Below are 15,856 nucleotides of genomic sequence, written 5' to 3'. Positions count from 1 at the left end.
GGCAAACCTCTCACGTTTCCATTAGCAGCTGAAAACACATTTACCATGTGTGCCCCCCAGGGGCTGCAGTTTCATACGAAACTCACTTCCAGGGAGTCAGTGCTTAGAGCAACCCTGTAGGACAGAGTAAAATTGTCCCTTGTGGGTTTCCAAGACTGTCATTCCTTACAGTGTAAACCTCATCTTTCTCCCTCAGAGCAGCTGGTGGGTTTGAACAGCTGCCTTATACATAGCCCACTACACCACCAGATGTTGAAATCAAGGCCAAGTTAGTTGAGGGAGGCCTGAGAGCCTGGAACCCATCCACGATGGCCCAGGTCTCTTCCAGCGTTCGTCATCTTGTCCCTTCTCTCTCCTGCCCAGCTTTGGCACCACAGGGACAGAAGGAAAGTACTCTCAAATCCCCATGATGGTAGGAGGCCTGGTGGCGGTGTGGTTGTTTACCCATCAGACTGCAATCTCCAAGGTCTGCAGTTCAAAACCACCATCTGCTCTGTGGGAGAAAGATGAGGCTTTCTACTCCCATAAAGAGGTCCAGTCTCGGAAACTCACAGGGGCCAGTTCTACCCTGCCCAGCAGGATCGCTCTGCACTGTCATCGACTCCACGGCTGGGAGAGATTTTAACCCCCCATGGCAAGCAGGCCGAGAGTCACATAGCACAGGTCACCTTCCCAGAGGCCATGACCTGGGGCCAGCCCGACCCCTTTTGCTGGGTCTGCAGAGAGCAATCAAGCCACGTTTGAAAACGGCTGTGAGCGCTTTGGGTTCCCCAAAGCACTTTTCTTTCCAACACCAGAGTGAGGCTCTCCTTGACATAACCGGAAAAGAAAGTGGACGATTCACGATGTGGGGTTTAAAATGCGTCACATACAAAGATCCCATGACTGTGCAGGAGTTAACAGTCTTGGTGCAAGGCCAACACAACCATTTAAATGATTTATCAAAAACAAAAATGTTTTCCCCCTCATGCACACTTCAGGCTTGAAAATCATTTTCTATTATCATTTTAGCAATATGGCCCAAGTTCATGACCTCAGCTCGGGAGAATCATCACCTATTCATCAGTTGAGAGCACCCGTCAGCTGCGGAGAGTCCATTTATGTGCAGAAGACTAACCCAATGCCAGCCTGGGGTGCGCACTCCTCCGGGAGACGGGCCTGAGAGCAAGCTGAGTTTTTTGGTGACAGGCAAATTCCAGCAGAGGTGACTGAGGCTAGGGGTGCTGCGGATGAGGAGATTACTTAGATTCTGGGGAGCATAGCTGTAGTCAGATCTGCAGAGGCACGGCCTGCCAGGATCATTTGCCTCCAGAAATGCGACCTAATGCTATTGGTTTCCTTTTAAGGTCTAAGACTGAGAACCTGGTGAATGACCTGCTACGGATTCTTTGAACTGAGGTCTCAGGCCCATCGGGATGATTAGATTGGACTATTCAAAAATAGACATGTAACGTTTTTGTTTTACTCTTTTTTTGTAGGGGTACCAAAAGTATGTTTCTATCTAATATGAGTACTTGGCACTTGATTGTGACCATTTGATTTTACAGTAGTGGAGAGACTTGGTTTATTTCTGCTAAAGAAATACCAAGAGTGAGGGGATTTAGAGGAGGGGAATGCATACTCTCAGCTCTGGGGCTCATGGCTCTGCTGGCTCCGTACATGTCTTCTATAGGCCTCTCTGCTCGTTTCTGATGGCTGCCAGTAATCCATGGCCTTCTGGTGTTTGGACATGGACCTTCACATCACGTGTGTCTCCCTCCTGGGTGTGGGTTATGAGTCTGTATGTATTCTGCCTTTTAAAAAAAATTATTTTGATAAGACGCTGCTCACTCAGAACTGTGTGGGAGAAAGACGAGGCTGTCTGTTCCTATAAAACATGGTTCCCAACCTTTCAGACAGCTCCTCAGGTGGTGGTGACCCCCACCCCAACCAAAACATTGTTTTCATTGTTACTTCATCACTGTCACTTTCTACTGTTATGAATCGGGCGACCCCTGAGAAAGGGTCATTGGACTCCCAGAGGGGTCTCGCCCCACAGGTTGAGAACCACTGCTGTAAAGTCACATCCTTGGAAACCCACAGGGGCGGTTCCCTGTCATTTAAGGCCCAGATAAGATGAAAGTCACTTCAGACAGTTTGTTTTTGTGGGTCCTGAGTGGCTCAGGAGTGATTAGGTTTAAGCTACTCTGGTATGACTTCATTAACATAACAAGAGAAAACCCCTAGGTACTGATGATTCTTAGCCAACATTTAGAATTTACAACAATAGTAAAAATCTACCATCTGACTCTTTTGCGTATGAACTACATATATCTGGCAGCCACACATGGTAGGAGCAAAACCGATGCTGGCTGTGATGATGATGTAGCGGGGCTATGCTTTGGGTCACTAGCCCCAAGGTAGGCAGTTGGTACCCATCAGCCGCTCTGTGGGGGAAAGATGAACTTTTCTGTCATCTGTAGGCCTGGAAATCCACAGAGGCTGTTCTATTCTGTCCTATAGGGTCCCCTGTGAATTGGAATCAGTTCAGCAGTAGTGGGTAAGCGATGGGTAAGTTTGCATGTCAATTTGACTGGGCCACAATTCTCAGAGGTTTGGCAGTTACAGAATGATCAGATCTGGCAGTACTGTAATGATGTCAAGTGCAATGATCACTTAGCCTCCATTCTGTGATCTGATGAGGATCATCCTCCAGTTGTGCATCATGCTAATGCTGGGTCTGGTCTTTGGAACCTAGCCACGTTGATAAGAATGGGTATATTTCTAATGTTCAGTTGGGACCTCGACACATATTTTGGGGAGGAGACATAATTCAATCTCTAACAGTTCCCCTTGTAAAGCTTGAAATTTATTCATCCTCCAAGGTCCAGTTTGATTCATAAAGCATCCTTAGCCAATGTAACTATAAGCTTCTCTCTGGGGAGCCTTGTATAATCCCAGCCCTCTCCCAACCATCGGCAGTTCACAACCAGCAGCTGCTCCAGGGAAGAAAGTTGAGGTTTTCTACTGTAAAGTTTTATATCCTTAGAGGCCTGCAGGGGCTGTTCTACTTTGTCCTATAGGGTTTCTGAGGGTCACAATTGACTCAATGGTAGTGAATTTGGTTGGTTTGGGACCCTGCAATTCCCTTGACTGATAAATCACACTCATGCCTATCAAGTTGATTCTGACTCATAGAGACATGGTGACCCTATAGGACAGAGTAGAACTGCCCCCGTGAGTTTCCAACACTGTCTATCTTTACAAGAGTGGAACACCTCATCTTTGGCGTGTCTGGTAGTTTTGAACTGCTGGCCTGACAGTTAACAGCCCAGCATGTAACCTTCTGTGTCACCAGGTTTTCATTCTCACTAGCAGTACCTATGAAATACCAATAACCCCAAAGCAGCTCAAACCAGTTGCTCTCAACTTGATTCTGGCTCCTGGTGAGCCATGAGACTTGGGAACGCAAACAGTTAAGTGAGCGACTGCCGGTCCAGAAGTGCCTGGGAAGAAAGCCCTGAAAATCTGCTTCCAAAAGGTCTCAACCTTGAAAACTTCGAAGAGTGTAGTTCTCACTCTAAATCAGCTTCAAAAGTGCACACTTCCGTGTAGTTGGTTATGTTTGTGAATACCCTTGAACATGGTGCGTTCTTTGAGGATGCGGGCCATTCTATTTATCTTTGTACCGGCAGGTAGTATTAATTATGCATTGCTTGGTTACTTGAATCATGATCCTTTCGTTCATGTAGCAAACTCACTTATTACTAGTCAGCTCCTTCAGAATTTATAATGGATTCACAAGACAAAAATGATTATAGGCTTTGAAATTGGGATGTAAAAGGTGGTTGTGCTCTTAATCTCATGAACTAGTTTGTATTTTCATGCTCTGTGCGAATGCATTTTCTTTTGTGCTACCATGAATCCAAAGAAGGCGCAAGTAGATTCTGGCCGGCCCGAGGGTCCCCATCTCATGCCATACTTTTCGACAATTCCTCCTGTTGTGCCTCCGCTGGGGTTGATGCTGAAGGGTCACACGGAGCACCAAGGATGTCATAATACCCTAAATAGGGGCCACTAGCTGCATGCTACTCTGATGGGGAATTGAGGAACCTAGGCACTTAAATCAGGTTCCGTATGTTGGAAATGTCCTCCCACATACTCTCCTTCTGCAGGCTGGCTCCCTTTCCTGTGTGCCTAGTCTGTCTTGACAAATGGTTCCAATGTTCTCCCAGATGCTCAGATCCAATGCCGAGTCTACCCTAGAACCCTAGTGCATCCCCTCAGACCCTCCTGCCCCTCAACACCCACATGTCCTGATCCTTTTAAGGTTCCTCTGCCCTGCCTCCTCCTTGCAAGTTACCCCAGTGCTCTCCTGCCTTCTCCACTTTCATTCTTGCCTCTTCCACCAGCGTGATCTTAAAAAGGCACTTCTAATCGTGTAGCTAAAAATCCTTCTCTGGCTTCCCATTGCCATCAATGGTTGACACAACTTCTAAGGAAGTGATGAAACCATGTCTAGGTCAAACAAACACGCACCAACAAACACAACACTTGTCATTGAGTCACTGATCACCCGTAGTCCCCCACACCCCCACCCCACCCCCACCCTGTATGTCAGAGTGGACCTGTGTTCCACAGTGCTGTCCATGGGAGAAGACCACCCGATCTTGCATCTCAGTCAGCTCGGGTGACTTTGAATGGCCAGCTTTTTCTTTCTTTCTTCCTTCCTTTCTTTTAGAGTTTTGTTGATTCATAATTCACATACCACACATTTCAGTGGTTTAAATATATTAAATGAAAATGTTTTTCGTGAAAAATAATTGAACAATCATCATCACAATAAACCTTAGGACCTTTTCTTCATTCTAGAATTCCACCTGGAAATCTGCATTGTGTAGCCACAAATCAAATCACTGCCACTGAGTCATGGCTGACTCGTGGCAACCAGCTATGGGTTTCGGAGACTGTAACTGTTTATGGGAGTAAAGAGCAGTCTTTCTCCCACAGAGCTGCTGGTGGTTTTGAACTGCTGACCATATGGACCATAACCCAACATGTAACCACTAACACCACCAGGGTTCCCTTCATTCTTGTACTCATTATTATCAACTCCTCTCAACCTCCCTGCTATAACCCCAAGGAACAATTAATCCAGTTTCTGTCACTCTGGATCAGCCTGTCCTGGATTTTCTACAAAGAAAAACATCTAAAAACAAGCAAGCAAACAAATACCACACATCAACGATAATACAATAAAACAAGAAACACCTCAACCAGAAAGACAGTAGAAAATAATATAATGCAGAACAAATTTAAAATAGATCAAAAGGGAGAACAAATGACAAGGTGTTAAATTTTAACCTAACGACCTCAACATTAATCTGCTTTCCAATGCTATCTGCTAGCCAGGGTAGCCACACCCCTGGTCAGTAGTCATAGGGGGTTCACCAAAGGCTTAACCCATGTGAGGACCCTGCGTCTGGATTTTGGGCTTCCACTGCTATCTGTAGCCTACTGCAAACCAGGTGCTTGGAATTTAAGCTCTAAGACCATTCCCTCTTCTGGTCTAGGATTTTACTATTTACAGTCCTTGGATCATGCAGGCTGGTGTACTTCTCACATGAGCACTTAGCTGACATCTAACTAAGATGACTTTTTTCTTTTTGTAAAGCCTACAGATTCTCGATGCTATACTTTCTGGTACCCTGTAATTGAAAACTTCTTATTTATAGCCGAATGCCATCCGAGGATTCCTTTGCTGGTCCAGTTCCTGTCTTACTTCCTCTCTAGGCCTCATCTTCTTCACTCTCCACCCACCTCACATTTTGCTTTGAAGCTCTACTGAACTACTGTGGAGAGCTATTTACCCCCTTTGAAATTTCATACGTGCTGCCTCCCTGAATAGTAAGCTTAAACCTTAACCTCATCAATTTTACTAAACCCTGAGACTCAGTTCCAATCTCACTGCCATCATGCCCTCCATGAGCAGACTTGATATTGATCTTGGCTTCCCTAGCAGTCAAATCTTACCCCGAGCAGAGCAAGTGGAAACTTAGCCCCAAACAAAAAACCCATTGTAGTTGAATCTGACTGCTAGTGGCCCTATAGGACAGAGTAGACATTTCCCATTGGTTTTCCTATACTGTTATCTTTATGGAAGCCGACTGCCACGTTCTTCTCCCGTGTAGCAGCTTCACCATCGACTGCTTTGCCTTGTGTGTATGTTACATACTTCCCAGCTCCTGTTCGTAGTTTATTCAATCACTTGCTTGAACAGGACGAAGTCTAATGATGAAAATAAGCTCTAGTTCTTGACACGCTTGCCCTATACGTTGATTACTTCTGTACATGACATATTGCAATAGGTGTTACTTTATGGGTGACAGAGGTAGACGCAGAACCTTTCAGTTAATTAGAGAGAAACATGCCACACCACTGCTGTGCTGCCCACTTGGAAATAAAATACAAAGGGAAAAGATGCCACATGGAGCATTCAGTTTGGATCGAGAGACCAAAGCAGGAAAAGAACAAGCTCTTCACCCATCTGATTGAGCTCTTAGGAGCAAAGACAGCCATGGCCTTGCAGATCCTCTCTCAGCACTGATTCGCATGGGGCAAAACCCCACAGACCGGGGGCAAAATTATCTTCCATCCTCTTCTACACTCAGCCTCACCAGCTCATGCCTAACGAAGGGAAGTGAACTTAAGCCACAGTTGAGTATGGCCTGAATCATAAGCAAAGTCATAAAACCCCAAACTTCAAAGTTGGTAGTGCCTATGACTTATCCTGTTCGTGAAAGTTTAGTCATTTCAAGGCAACCCTATGCCAGCCTAATGCCCAGTAATATTTTCCACTTAACGAACACCAACAAATAGCACATAACAGTCATTTCTAGAGTCTGCTTCTGGCAGATGCTCAAAAGTCTTAGCTATGTTGCTGCGCCAGGGCAAAGGGACTGGAGAGGGCAAAATAAGGCTGGTTTTCCTTTGCTTCCAGTATATGACCCATGATTCAACAGTTGTCAGTTCCCAGTTCTTAGCAGCGAATGAACACTGAGGACTTTCACAGTCAGTGTGTCTTAGAGCATAAGGAACATTGCTGTGCTTGATAGGGACCGTTGGATCTGTTCTAGCTCATAGTGACCCTATGCACAACAGAACAAAAGACTGCCTGGTCTCACACCATCCTTACATTTTTGTTGTTGCTTGAGTTCATTGTTGTAGTTCCTGTGTCAATCCACCTCATTGAGAATCTTCTTCATTTTTGCTGCCCCTCTACTTTACCAAGCATGAAGTCCTTCTCCAGGGACTGGTTTTTCCTGATAACCTGTCCAAAGTACATGAGCTATACTCTCACCATCCTCCCTTCTAAGGAACATTCTGGATTTATTTCTCTCAAGACGAATTTATCTGTTCTTCTGGCAGTCTGTTATGTTTCATGTTCGTGTGTGTGCTTTCAATCCTGTAACTAGATTCCAGCATCCAAGTGCGCTGTGAGACATGGAAAGCATCAATAGCACACCTGACATAAAAGTTGATTTGCCGTGGAGAGAGACAACTTCAGCGTTGCCTCAAAGAGAATATCCAGAGGAGGTGGCCACAAGGGAGGGCTTTGAAATTTGACACCATCCCTGTGTGCCTTGCTCATGCCACAAAGCTAGGCAGTGATAGAGGGGTGGAGCGGGAAGATACAGGTAAGGGAGGTCTTGCTTCCAATTGGTTTACTGAAGTTCAAGCCTAGCCTCCCTTGGCAGACAAAACTGTTCCTATTAGGAAAGATAGAAACTAATCAAGGCATTTAGAGTTGATGTGCCAAGCCACAGAGAGGATGCAATTAAGTGCTCAGACCCATACTGATGAGTAGTGAGGCCACCACCCCAGCTCCAGAGAGGGAATCATGTAGTAGCAAATTGGCAATGTGTGGAAGAGAAGGCATGCTGATAGAAAATGAAGAGCTGACTCTGATACAACATGACAGGAGACAGGTGGAGGCTCACAGTGCAGCCGCCCTCACCTTAGAAACTAGATCAGGTTTCCCTAAACTGGCAGCTCTGCCCCTTCCTCAGAAAACCTGCTTCAACCAAAACAGACCTGCTCTTCTCGACCATGAGATAATACTGGAATTTTAAAACCAGAATGTACAGCTCTTGGGCTTCCCTTTGGTCGGGAGATGTAGTGAAGTGGCAAAGTGATGGAGAGGAGAATAGGAGAAGTGATAGATGAATTAGTAACAATTAAGTGGGACTGGTGGATGCTTTGCCTTATCCCCTTGTTTCTTTATCAATGTTCATATAGAGCTTTATATGTATGCTTAATTCCGACTAAACCCCTCCTCTCTTCATTTGTGGATGAAGGTACTTCATTTGAGAGAAACTAAGTGAGTTACTCTAAGTTATAAGGCTGACACCCAGAGGCAAATCTCAAACGACAGTCTTCAAATGCATTGCTCTTTCTCATGAAACGTACTGTGGTGAAGAAATCAGATGGTGCCTGACTGTCAGAAAGAACAGCACCTGGGCCTTAAAGGATTGTCTTAAAACAAACAGCCATGTAAGTGAGACATCAACTAAGTCCACATGGAAGAAGCCACCAAAGTGTGTGATCCAAGGATTGTAAATGATATAATCCAAATCCAGAGCAGGGAAAGGTTTCAGAGTGTAAATTGTGAATACCTGGTTTGCAGTAGGCTACTGATGACAGATGGATCCCTGGTGGTGTAGTGGTTAAGCGTTGTGCTGTGAACCTCACTGTTGGCAATTTGAAACCACCAGGAGCTCCTTGGGAGAAAGACTGGGTTTTCTACTCCTGTAAACAGTTACAGTTTCCAGAATGCACAGGGGTCAATGCCAGTCAGTAGTTACTCAAAGACGGTGAGATAGATGACAGTGGAAGCTAACATCCATGTTCACAGTCCCCACTTGGATTAAACCTGCATCCAATCGCCTCTGTCCAGAGATGAGAATAGCTTCGCTATCATATGGAGCGCATTGTAAAGTGGATCATGGCAGACGTACTTAGCTTAAATGTCGACCCATTCAAAAGCTGTTTCAGTTTTTAATATTTTCTGCTTTCCTTTTTAATAGTTCTAATTCATATATCATACAATTCAATAGTTCGATCACATCAAGAAGCGTACAATTATCCACAGTCAGTTTTAAAACATGCTCTTTATTCTTGTACTTCCGCTCATTAAATCACCACTTCTCTCCAAACTCCCCTGCCATATCCCCAAGGAACCACTGATCCAGCTACTGCCTTTATAGACTTACGTGTCCTGGACTTTGTATACAGAAAAACATTCAAAGAAAACTAACAATAACAACAAAGTAAAACATGATAACCTCCATCAAAAAGCAGAAAATACAAAAAACCAGAACAAGTTTAAAATAGATCAGAAAGGAATCAAATGACAATCTGTTAGCTTTAATCCTGAGTGTTGAAATAATCCACTTTCCAGAGCATTCTGCATGATGACAGCCCGGCTATTCACCTCCTTGGTACATGGTCCGAGGGGATCCACCAGAGGCTTAATCCCATTAAAAGCACAAAAACAAAATAAAACCATAAAATTTTTGAAATACCGGTAGGTCAAATGATATTACTTTGAACTCACTTAGCTCGGCCATGATTGACTTTATAACGTTCTCCTTCTGATCACGATGCTATTCCCATTATAGTTCCTCAGAAGGAATTCACTGGAGGCTCCGTCCATGTGCAGACCCCGCAAATGGATGCTGTGCTTCCGCTGCCGCCATCCACAGGCTTCTGCAAACAGGCGTTTGAAATGTAAACTCTCGTGTCATTTCTTCCTTTGAACTTGGATGCCATCATTCATGATCTTTGGAGAGCACAGGCTAGGGTGCGTCTTCCACGTGGATGTCTCACCTAGATGGCTGCTGTTTGAAGACAAGCTTGTAAGACTCCCTTTTCTTTTTTATTGGAGTTTTTCCTGTTTTGCTTTGTCAATGTTATTTGTTTTTTGCTTTTGCTTTGGATGATTATTTTTTATATATAACATCTGGCATGGATAAATATATAGAGACGGTAATTGGATTGCATGATCTATTCTAGGGGGACAGCAGGGGAGGATGGGAGAGAAATAGAGAGCTAACAAAACATAAGAAGAAAACCTTTTGAAATTGATGGTGGTGATGATTACACAACTCTTAATATGATTGAATAATTATATTTTATGCTATGTGAACTACATGCTAACAAACATTTTTTAAAATGTACTATCATTTTCCTAGGCTGAACAGGTACATTTCATGGACTGACATTTTTTTCTCTAGGTTTTTGGGGATTCCATTTGTATGCACCATTCTTGATGCACAGGCTAATGCCCACTCTGCTGCCTGGAGGTTTCAGTCCTCCCAGAGGTGCCTTGAAAGAAAGGCCTGGCATTGCAAAATCAGCCAACGGAAATCCCACGAGTTACAGTTCTGCTCTGACATAAATGAGGATCAGGAAAATTGGAAGCAACTAGATGACAACTTGCACACTACCAGACTGTACGCTGCATCAGAAAGTTAGTTATCTCCCTAACCCAAGGTTCCCAGGGCTTTCTGGAAGTAACTATGAAGGAATTTGGTTGCCAAGGATTTTTAGGGGAAGTGCTAGTTTCCTGGGGCCCAGCAGTGAGAGTCCTGAATTGTCTTAGTTACTTAGTGCTGCTACAACAGAAATACCAAAAGTGAATGACTTTAACAAGCAGAAATGTCTTCTTTCACAGCTGAGGAGGTTGGAGGTCTGAATGCAGAGAGCCAGCTCCAGGGACGTATTTCTCTTTCTACTGGTCTGGGAAAGACCCATGTTTCCTCTCAACATCTGTGGACCCAACATTCCTTGGAGGGCTCCGTGTGTGTTGGAATCAATCTTTCCTTGAGTCTAGGAGGTTCTCAGTGTAGTGATCCCAGGTCTAAAGGACATGCTCTGCTCCTAGCTCCTTTCTCTTGGTGGTCCTCAGGCCCCTTGACCTCTGTTTACTTCTTTAATCTCTTTATCTTACAAAACATTGACTCAAGCTACAACTAATCCTATACACGGATTCTTGGCTTATTAACATTATAGATGTGAGGATGTATGACACATAGAATAATTATATCAGATAATTATTCAAAATAGAGGATAATTATTTAAGACTGAAAAACATGACCCTACCAGATTGGCATTTATTTGGGGGGGGAGAGGGACACAATTTAATTCCTAACATGCATAGAGCGGGGTGCACAGATAAACTTCCTGCTCAGGGAGAGGGGAAGCTGGGCACACACTTGCCACATCTTGGAGCACAATGGTCAAGCTGTAAAGGAATGCAGGGAGTCAGGAAGTCCCTCACCCTTCCTCAGGTCATCTCCTCGGGAACCGGAAGCCTACTCCCTGTTGGAAGATGTCAGAGAGATAAAAGTAAAGCACGTTTTGTGGACCACAGTCAAACACTGCTTAGAAAGCAGACCATGTAAGGTTGGGTGAGGCAGAAAAGCATGTAGCTCTAACGAGAAAGAACATAGATGTTGTGTTTCTAATATTCACACAGTTATGCCAGGACCTTACCATGCACTGGACACTCAGACATGCGCATCAACTGAACAAGAGGGTAGCAGAGGATGTCAGCATCAATAGGAGCAGACCCTGGCATCGGAAAATCCCAGTCTAGGTCTCAGAAGCTTGTGAGTAGCCATCTAAGACACAATTGTTGGCCTCCCCCTGTCCAGAAGGACGAAGAGTGATGCAAATTCAAGACACACAGAAACAATTAGTCCAATGAATGAATGGACCAGGAGAACATCCGTCTTTGTGGACCGGAGACCTGAGAACAAGATGCTACGTCTAGCAACTGCTGTAAAAGGAACTTCATTAGCAAGTCTTGGATAGAGTGGGGGAAACGGTGGAACAAAATGCAAAATCAGAAACGAGACTAGGCTTACTGCTCAAATAGAGACCGGGGGAAACAGGAGATTGACTGTATTGGTCCGGGTTGATTAGAGAAACACATTCGTTGGCACTCCTGTGTGTAAGAGAGAGCTTTGTCTCAGAGAGAATTTGTATATTGAGAAAACATCCCAGCCCAGTCCAGATCAAGTCCATAAGTTCTGATACTAGTCCATAAATTCCTCTTTAGACTCATGCAGCACATGCCATGATACTGAATTTAGGAAGCTCACAGGAGGGTGGGTAGAAAATCTTGTAGATCTAGTGGCGGTGGAGGCATCTCAGTGCTGATGTGGGTTCCCTCGTGGTTCCTCCAGGTCCAAGGCTCTGGCTGCCATCAGCGTGGTGTCATGTGGCTTGTCAACAGGAATGTGAAGCAGCGAGAGAGTGTGGCCCTTCTCCAGGGAGAAAGACAGGAAGGTTCCAGAATCCTCGTGAGAAGGCTGTGCGCCCACAAGGAAGCATCAGCAGGACAGACTCCACCCCATCACTTTATTTATCAAGTTCACATGAGATTCTGTAACAGTGACCCTTAATTACTCTCTGGTTTGGAATTTAGCTCATTCCCGTGGCTCAATATTCAGCCAAAGAACAGACTGATATATAAAGGGGAACAGTAACACTAGTTAGGTACACACACCTTGGGATACTTAACCAATTTAGATCAAGGGGAAGCATTTGTCCAAGGACAGAGTTCAGAAGGGTTAGGAGAGGCGGAGCAGTGGAGGTGGCAAACCGGCGGGAGGGGTGGGGGGTGGGGTGGGGATGGGGGTGGGGGTGGGAGGGGGGTGGGAGTGGTCTGGGTGTGGGTGTGTGTGATGTTGCATGAGGCGGCTGCAATGAACGAGAGGAAGCAAAATGTATACGGATTGTTGAATGTGAAACTGATGATCTGCCCAGTAAACTTTCACCTCATTCATCATAAAAAGTTAAAAGAGAGAGAACTGCCGGTCCTGTAAACCTGTCCTTGGCCAACACCTGAGTCAGAACCTCTGGGAATGGGCCTGGAGACGTGCAGCCTTTTAGATCCCACAGTTCACGCCTGATGTTCACTCAGGTGTGAGACATCCTGGCAGCAAGCACAGCCCATAAGGAGAGAGCGGAGGAAAGCCGTGTGCTCAGCCAGGGGGAAGGAGAAAAGAGAGGGGAGCATCAGGGGAGTTAAATGATTCGCTCATTTGACAAAATATTATTGAGGGTCTAGTGCATGTGGGGCAGTCTTCTGGGTGCTAGGACCATGGTAATGAATAAAGCAGATTAAAGTAAAAACAGCAACAGCCAAGTTCCCATGGAGACAGTGGGCTTTGATTGTCCTTAGCATGCAGACTAGTGACGTCATGAGAGGAAAAGTTTTCTCTTCTCAGTGTGTTAGTTATTGGCACGGACCATCAAGTAGGTCTGACCATGTGTCTAACAGAACGAAACACTACCTGCTCCGCAGCCACCCTCACAACTGTCATGTTGGGCCCATTGTTGCAGCCACTGTGACATTCCATCTCCAGAGACCCTTTGTCATTTTTGCTACCCCTCTCTTTAACCGAACATGATGTTCTTCTCCAGGGACTGGTCTCTCTTGACAACATGTTCGCAGCATGTAAGACAAAGTCTCACCCTCCTTGCATGTAAGGAACACCAATCGTCTATCTTCCAAGACAGCTCTATTTGCCCATTTTACATTCTTAAAATACAATGAAGGAAGCAGCGAGTGACAGACTCACCCAGGATCCAAACACAGCTCTTGTCAATTCCACTGTGGGCGCTGCAACACTTGGGGGCCCAAGGGTACGAGGAAGGCAGAGAGGGTTCGGTCAGCATGGAGCCTGGCCAGGAAGCTGGGCAGACACCACACCAAATGTGACTGGGCCTTCCACTCTTTCTCCTCGAAGCTGGTGTTCCTGGGAAGATAAGAGTTACAGATACGCATTCATCTTTTGGTCGGCAGTGTGAACACCAGCTCACAGGCAGGCCTGTGCGGAGAGCAGAGATCTGCATCTACACAAATAGCATGAACGACTCCCTCAAGGAATTCAAGAGATTTTCAAAACCATAATCAAATTCTGCAAAAGAAGCCCAAGCAAAGCTTAACAAATAACTAACCCAACAGTTATGCAACCATTTCTTGTCATGCAAAGAAAGCTATGGTTAAGAATCAGAACTTGACCAAAAAACAGGAAAAGAGCCCAAGTGTTGATCATCAGGGCCTACTGTGCTAGCAGAAGGCACATGCTTCAGGAGATGGTACATGCTTATTTCCAGACTGAAATTCCTCTACTGAAAAGATGACAAGTCTTGTTCAGTCAGTAAGAGCAGCGATGTGTGGACTAGACTGGGACTTCTAAGCAACGTCTCCCTTACGGGACAGGGCACACTGGTTAAGGAAATTTAGCACCGGCTCAATTTTTCAGAGGGAAACCAAGATAACAGCGTGCCTACCCCTGGCTTCCTTCCTTCCGTGAAAGAAAAGAAAACAAACCCCAGAGGGTTGAAGTGGTAACAACGGTTGGTTTTCTTTCACAGTTGATAACAATTTGTCCTTTCAAGGGCAGAAGGTGCAAAAACAGGACTGCCCGTCCTTCCTTTTTGGCGATGGGGTGATGGAAGGAAGTTTCTTTCTGACTGCAAGGGCTGCTATCCTGCAGCGGGATCTCCTGCTCCCCAGAGCGTCCCCTCGGCTTCTGGGTAACATCCCATGGCCACTACCCACACCTAGTCTTCTGTTACCACAAATTCTGTGGCGAAAATAGTAACCTCCCTCCGTTTGCCCATCTTCCCGCCCTACTCTCTGCTCCCCACAGTTCTTTCTTTGGGTCTTAATCAGAACTCTTTCCAGACTCTACCTCCACCCAAATGATGAGCTATTCCCTCATCCCTGTTTAGAAGAAAAAAACAAGTCATCAGTTAAGCACACTTTAACTGCCAGTTAAGAAAACCACCTCACTACCATCCAGTCAACCCAGCCCCCTAGCGACCTTATAGGATGGAATCGAACTGCCTCCTGTGCATTTCAAAAACTGTCAATCTTTATGGGAATAAAAGGCCTCATTGTGCTCCCATGGAGCGCCTGGTGGTTTGGAACTGCTGACCTTATGGCTAGCAACTCAGTGTGTAACCCACTCTACCGCCAGAGCTCCTTTATCTGACTGCAGAGACTTACAGGTGGCTAGGGGGCTGATTAGGCTTCAGTGGAGCTTCCAGACTGAACTGGATGAGGAAGAAAGGCCTGGCGCCCTCCTTCTGACGTGCAGCCTCCTCGGGAAGTCCTATGGATCACAACAGTTTGTTCAGGAACCACCGTAGTCTGATCCACAGCACCATCATGGGCTCGAGTCAGAGTGGGCAACATTTTGGTCCCTTGCTTTTGGGGTTCCCGTGAGTCAGTCGAGGACTGGCTCAAGGGCAGCTAGCACTGACAACAGAAATGTCTTGCAGGTGCTATTTCCTATACTTAGAATCCCCTGTCCTTGGTAAGTTGCTCAGGTGGGAAATACCTTGGTTCTTGGTTTCAACGAGAAAGAAGTCACGCCAAAGCCTGGTTGGTGATCCATGTGAGTTTTCATAAAGGACCAAAGAAGTTGCAGGTTTTAGTCACTGAACATGGGCAACCTGCGGGACTGCACACCCACAGGTGTAGCCTGAGGCCAGAGAGACCATGACGCTGCTGAGCAGAAAGCAGAGAAGAAACTGAAGAACTGGGCGATCTCCAGGTCCCAGTATTTGAGGCCTTTGGCTGGGAGGCGTGGTCGAAGGTATTGGTTGGCTCCATTGGCTGAATTGAGCCCACCTGGGTCTTGTTTGGGACCATCCAGGTGTACCACCCACCTGGCTCGGGCTTGAATGTGTGCATGCCCTGTAGCCTTTAAGGCTGGCTGAGCCTTTCCTGGTTCTCAGCAGCAAACTCCTGTAGGGGTCCTCCAGGCATGGAGAGAGCCCCCACCCCACCCAT

Source organism: Tenrec ecaudatus, chromosome 5 (genome assembly GCF_050624435.1).
Source record: "Tenrec ecaudatus isolate mTenEca1 chromosome 5, mTenEca1.hap1, whole genome shotgun sequence".
NCBI lineage: Eukaryota > Metazoa > Chordata > Mammalia > Afrosoricida > Tenrecidae > Tenrec > Tenrec ecaudatus.
This window is presented reverse-complemented; position numbering follows the sequence as displayed.